The following is a 7,158-nucleotide window of genomic DNA, read 5'->3' on the forward strand; positions in this document are numbered from 1 at the left end:
TCATGTTGCGCCACATTATCGACCAGGCAGAACAATCCTTCCAACCACTATAGATAGATTCTCAAATAGCTTACCTGATCTGTCTCAGCTGCTAAGTGAACCCAAACAAACAGATGAACTAGAGGAAATGGCTAGCAGTATGAGCACCATTTTCTCTAGTACATTAGAAATTGTAGCACCAATTAGATTAAAAAAGGTTAGAGAGAAAACTAAAGCACCATGGTACAACAGTGCTACACATGTTATCAAGAGAGAAACTCGTAACTTAGAGCGTAAATGGAAACAAACTAATTTAGAGGTCTTTAGAATCGCGTGGAAAGATAGTATGTCACGTTATAAAAAGGCCCTAAAAGCAGCCAGGGCTGAGCATCTCCGCAAACTAATAGAAAATAACCAAAATAATCCAAGGTTTTTATTTAACACTGTGGCTAGACTAACAAATAAACAAGCATCGCCTGAACAAAATATTCCGTTACAGTTTAGTAGTAATGATTTTATGAACTTCTTCGCTGACAAAATAGAAAGCATCAGAAACAAAATTGTAAATGTACAATCATTAATGATGTCTTATGATTCAACCGCAATTATCGCCCCTCAAGAACTACTACACCGCTTTACAACTATAGGACAGGAAGCGCTAAATAAACTTATCATTGCATCTAAACCAACAACATGTTTATTAGATCCAATACCCACTAAACTACTGAAAGAGTTGTTACCTGTAGTGGAAGAGCCTCTTCTCAATATTATTAACTCGTCTTTATCTTTAGGTCATGTTCCAAGAATATTCAAGTTGGCAGTCATAAAACCTCTCATTAAGAAGCCACAATTAGATCATAATAACCTAGCAAATTACAGACCAATTTCAAATCTTCAATTCATGTCTAAAATACTAGAAAAAGTTGTGTCCACTCAATTGTGCTCTTTCTTGCAAGAAAATGATATCTATGAAAAATTTCAATCAGGATTCAGGCCGCATCATAGCACAGAAACCGCGCTCGTTAAAATCACAAATGATTTACTTCTAGCTTCTGACCAAGGCTGTATCTCAATACTAGTTCTACTCGATCTTAGTGCTGCGTTCGATACTATAGATCATAAAATACTATTAGATCGACTTCAAAATTACACTGGTGTTCAGGGACAGGCATTAAACTGGTTTAGATCGTATTTATCAGACCGCTACCATTTTGTCTGTCTAAATGGGGAAAAATCAAAGATAACATCAGTAGACTATGGGGTGCCGCAAGGATCCGTGCTAGGCCCTCTGCTATTCTCTATATATATGCTGCCACTTGGTAATATTATAAGAAAACATGGAATTAATTTCCACTGTTATGCTGATGACACTCAATTATATATTTCATCACGACCAGATGAAAACGCAAAATTATCTAAACTGACAGCGTGTGTTGATGATATTAAACACTGGATGACGTGTAATTTTCTGCTATTGAATTCAGATAAAACGGAGGTGTTACTTATTGGTCCAAAAAACTGCCCACAAAACCTCTCACAATACAACTTTAACTTGGAAGGATATCCTGTCACTTTATCCACTACAGTAAAAGACCTGGGTGTTATATTAGACCGCAACTTGTCTTTCGAAAATCATATTTCATATGTTACAAGAACGGCATTTTTCCACCTTAGAAACATTGCTAAGCTACGTAACATGCTATCTATCTCTGATGCAGAAAAGTTAGTTCATGCATTCATGACCTTGAGACTAGATTACTGTAATGCTTTATTAGCTGGTTGTCCTGCATCATCAATAAACAAGCTACAGTTAGTCCAAAACGCAGCTGCTAGAGTTCTTACTAGGTCAAGAAAATATGATCATATAACACCAATTTTATCATCTCTACACTGGTTACCTATTAAGTTCCGTATCAATTACAAAGTATTGCTACTGACCTATAAAGCCCTAAATGGTTTAGCTCCAGTGTATTTAACGGATCTTTTATCGCCCTACAATCCATCGCGCTCTTTAAGATCACTAAACTCGAGGCTTCTGGTCATTCCTAGGATATCTAAGTCCACTAAAGGAGGGAGGGCATTTTCACATTTAGCTCCTAAACTCTGGAATAGTCTTCCTGATATTGTTCGAGGTTCAGACTCGCTGTCCCAGTTTAAAACTAGATTAAAGACGCATCTCTTTAGCCAAGCATTCACATTATAAATACGTTTTATACTACAGTTAAATCGCACCAACAGCATTAATATTCTGAACAGCAGCTATGCTAATTATTTCCCATCTGCTTTTCTGTTGTTATCTCGGGACACTAGTCCCGAGGTAACTAGTTCGTCAGCTCCAGTTTGTATCAGCCTCTCATGGAGACTTCAGATGCCCCAACACCTGTGATGAGACGACTCGACGCCTGTGAAGAGACGACTCAACGCCAGCGTTGTTATGGCCTAAAATAATACATGATTGATTAACTTATCCTAACATTTTTCTTTAACATTCTCTTTCTAACATTTTTCAATGTACATTTATGAAATGCACTTTCTGTGAAGCTGCTTTGAAACAATGTGTATTGTGAAAAGCGCTATACAAATAAATTTGAATTGAATTGAATTGAAAAGCGTTATAGGGTGCTTTCACATCTCTAGTTCGGCTCATTTGGTCCGAACCAAGGGCAAACAATTATACATTGTAGCATTTTTCAGCTTTTTTGGTTCCTTTTCACACCACACTGATTTCTTTGGTCCGAACCAGTTGAAACGAACCAAAATGTAGTCACATGACAACGTCCACATCACTCATGGCGTATTTCCAACTGCAACGGCGCGGGCTGGTTTTGTCCCTGCCCATAATCTATTACATTGTTTGTATACACCACAATATGCAAACAATAAATTTCTATAATGAAGCGCGGATGCGGCTTGGAAACAACGCTCTAATCCACTGCAAACGGCAAGCGCATCGCTCGTCACTTCAAGCGGAGATCGCGCTGTTCTTGTGACCCATAGGATTCTGATGAACAGTTTTGAAGCGTAAAGTCGGGTCGAGCTGGCTGTCGCCATCTTGGCAACGCGTCATCACGCGTCACTCCCGGATAACAGAAAATGGGCAAAAAGGCGGGACGTGGGCAGAGCTGAGGTGACATGATGACTAACAGACAGCAGACAAACGGCAATCCACCTGTCACTCAAAGTGGCCACGCCCTTAATTATGCAGAACTTTAACGCCTTATATAATGTAAATGAATGAGTTATAAAAAAATTCACCCCCCTCACAGTCGTCATGAAGGGCAAAATTAGCTGTATAGACCAAAACTACAATTTGTACCAGGCTGTAAACATGTTTTATTCTGCTATAAAGTTGACCATTTTAACACACGGGGTGTCGGTGTTAACCGTCATAGTGACAACAGCCAATCACACGTCTGCTCTGGGGTTGCATGAACGCAATTGGCTAGTGTCTGCTCTAGGGTATTTGCATAGGGCGATCTGATTGGATGATGCCTGCGTTGGCACTTGAAAAGTTGAGAAATATTTAACTTCTGCTGCTTGCAGCGCGAGTGAAGTGACGCAATGGAACCCACAATTCAGTTCGGCAACGCATCACCCATTCAAAGTCAAATGAGAAATGAGTTTTACATTTTGAAGTAAACTTGAGGAAATTCTAAGGAGATTATGTCAGACCGTGTAAGTGTTTGAGACATTAAGTCTTTTGTCTTTATGCACTTCCTGACTATTTACCATGACAAGCTTAGAGCAACACTGCTTGAGTGATTGGATTAGCATTTATGCATTTGAATGACACTGTTATGCTGATTGAATTACGGCTGATGAGACAGGAATGTTTGGGGTGTGTCCCTATTTTCCTATGTCTCCTCCCCTGCTGTATAATCCCTCCCCCTGAAATGTAGATAAATTGCATTATTTTGTACTGTTAAATTAGACTGTTTTCTGAACACAGCACAGCACACCTGCAGCACAGAGAGTTCTCATTAAAAGAATAACTTCTGTTTGATCCCGAAGTCTCCTGGTCTTCATCTTCTGAGTTTCCTACACTTTAGAAGATAAAAGTTCACAACAGATGGTGCCGTGACACGGATAGAGTTCCAGCTTCCTCACCTGAAATCCAGATTGAAACTTCAAGCTTAAAGATCTGCCTACGTTCCAGACTGGAATCCAGAGCGAAACTTCCAGCCGAACAAAGATTTCCAGACTGAATTCTCTCTGTAAAACTAAGGGTTGGTGAGTCACTCTATCCAAAAGAACCTTTAAGACCAGTACAAATTTGTTATCCTCTGCACCATCAGAGAAGAGTTATCAGACAGCTGTAGGGTTTGGCTAACTTAGTTACCCTCTAAAAAGTTTGTTTAGAGATGAAAGTTATCCTCTGTTTCAGGCAGGGAAGATTAGCATCAAGCTAATAATTGTTTAGCCTCTGTTTTAGGCAGGGAAGAATTGTTCAGCCTTTGTTTCAGGCAGAAGAGATTAGCCTCACAAGCTAATAATTCTTCTGTTTTTGGCAGGGAAGAATAGGCAGAAGAGATTAGCCTCACAAGCTAATAATTCTTCTGTTTTTGGCAGGGAAGAATTGTTTGCGTTTGCCTCTTTTTTTTAGAGAAGATTAGCATTACGTGCTAATAATTGTTTTGCCTCTGTTTTAGGCAGGGAAGATTAACATTTAGTTAATATTTGTGTTGTCCTCTGTTTTTGCCAAAGAAAGTTAACAATATTTGAGCTGTGTTAACAAGGCTGTTGATCAGAGAAATCAGTGTTTATGAGTGTGTGGGAACAAAGAAATTCATAAAATGTTTAGGCAAATGGATTTAATTGTCATAGAGAAAGTTAGACAAAAACTAACGCAGAAATATGAGCTACATCCAGACAAGACTTGGTCGATTGATGAATGTAAAAAAGTTTTAGGAGCATGTATTCGCAAGAACAATGTGAAAGGCATTATTTGTTGTCACAGAGAATTTGTTTTAGCAATAGCTAGACAACAGTCTCAGCGTATCTCAGAGCTAGAGAAACAGAACAAAGAGCACTCTGCTAAAGTAGCTTCTTTGACTAAGAAATTGAACCTCAACAAAGCTGTAGAGAAAACTGATGTGAATGAAGTTAGTCAGACTGATAAAGTTTATCCTGACTTGCAAGCTTTCTTTGAAACAGATGTAGCCATTCAATCAGTATCTGATGTGCCTGTTGATTCAGTGAAGGTATGTGGCGCCAAGAGAACATTTCAGAGATTTGAGGAAATTGAAAATATTTCTCAGCCTGCTTACTCATGTGTCACACTGCAGAGTGTTCCTCCACCAACAGGGACAGGATAGGGCGGACACATGGACCAGTGAGGAGCCCAGGAAAGAACTGAATGCAATAAGCATTCGGGGGCCAAACCTGCGGCGAAGATTCCCTTGTAGGCATTCCCACACTAGTCCATCCTTACCTCACTGTTCTTTAGGTGTCGCAGAAATTGAGAAATAGGGAAAGAAGGAACAACAATAGAGGACTCAGATTAAACCGAGACAACCCTAACGTTTGCTGTCTTTTAGAACAAGTACTGCTCTGTTGTCTTTTGTTTTCTTTGTGCAGATACCACTTGATGGCTGTCCCTAGACCATACACACAGACCTTCTCACCTGCGTATGAAGCCACAACCTCAAGGAAAACTAGACCCAATACAGAGCCAACTGTCAGAAGAAGAAGGAAAAAAAAATAAAAAATACACAACGCAGAGAAAGTGAAATGTGCCTGTAACTTTTTCCAAGTTACATGACTAGACGATGGGGCTTATGCTAAAAAACATAAGCTATAGAATGGACTGATGAAGGTTTAAATTTGTATTATGTGAGAGTTATTAGAACTCTCAAAGGGGGGAATTGTGGGATTACAAATTTATACATTGTTATATCTAGGTTCCAATGTAATAGAATATAACTGAAAACATTATCTATATTTGTGTTGTACATTTTGAAGTAAACTTGAGGAAATTCTAAGGAGATTGCGTCAGACCGTGTAAGTGTTTGAGACATTAAGTCTTTTGTCTTTATGCATTTCCTGACTATTTACCATGACAAGCTTAGAGCAACACTGCTTGAGTGATTGGATTAGCATCTATGCATTTGAATGACACTGTTATGCTGATTGAATTACGGCTGATGAGACAGGAATGTTTGGGGTGTGTCCCTATTTTCCTATGTCTCCTCCCCTGCTGTATAATCCCTCCCCCTGAAATGTAGATACATTGCATTATTTTGTACTGTTAAATTAGACTGTTTTCGGATGACCTGCAGCACAGAGAGTTCTCATTAAAAGAATAACTTCTGTTTGATCCTGGTCTTCATCTTCTGAGTTTCCTACACTTTACAAGATAAAAGTTCACAACAAAATATAGCTGTGATTTTTGTCTCTTGCAGTGGCAGTCAAGAAGAGATTTCCAAATGTGTCCAGAGAGGTTTTGGTGATTACAGTCAGTTCAGAACGGGGGACTTCACTGCTTAAAAAGGGAGAAAAAAAACCAGGACATTGTTTGATTAAATTGAAAGTGTTTGAACATTGTAAAGTGTGTTTCTTGCAAATTTTTATTCAATTGTTCATATGTGTTGCAGACAAATAAAGTTTTTCTTCAAATGTGACGTGAATGTATTTTCTTGGATTGAACTATATGGAAGGCAAAACATATTTTTAAATGCTTTTGAAAATAAATTTAAAAATATATTGGCAGAAAATATATTTATGTAAGTATATTTTTACCGGATGGGGTTTGGCCTGTGCCTACAGCAAATTACTGTTGGATAAAAACATAGTGCAGGGCAGGTAGTGATAAAATCTGGTGTTCATTTACAAATGCTTTATCACGTGTTTAGTGATAAAGCAGTGATTCCTTCACAGAATTTATCCTGCTAGTTTTGGAAAGATTTAATCTAAATATTTTGCATCTGTTTTTTCACTGCATTTGCCCAATATTATTTTGGAAAGATTTAGAAATGTATTAATGGAAAACTGAATTGTATGATAGAAATTTGTGTATTTGATGTCCTTTTTTATACTCAGAATGATGATTTGTAATACAAAGAATATACATATACAGTTATTGATTTAATTTTACGAAATATATACATAAAAAGAAGTGGGCTCAATGTAAACCAAGTTTTTCACATTTTGTAAACAACTTTAAATTATATGTAAACCTTT

This window comes from Gobio gobio, assembly GCF_949357685.1.
Source record: "Gobio gobio genome assembly, chromosome: 19".
Taxonomy (NCBI): domain Eukaryota; kingdom Metazoa; phylum Chordata; class Actinopteri; order Cypriniformes; family Gobionidae; genus Gobio; species Gobio gobio.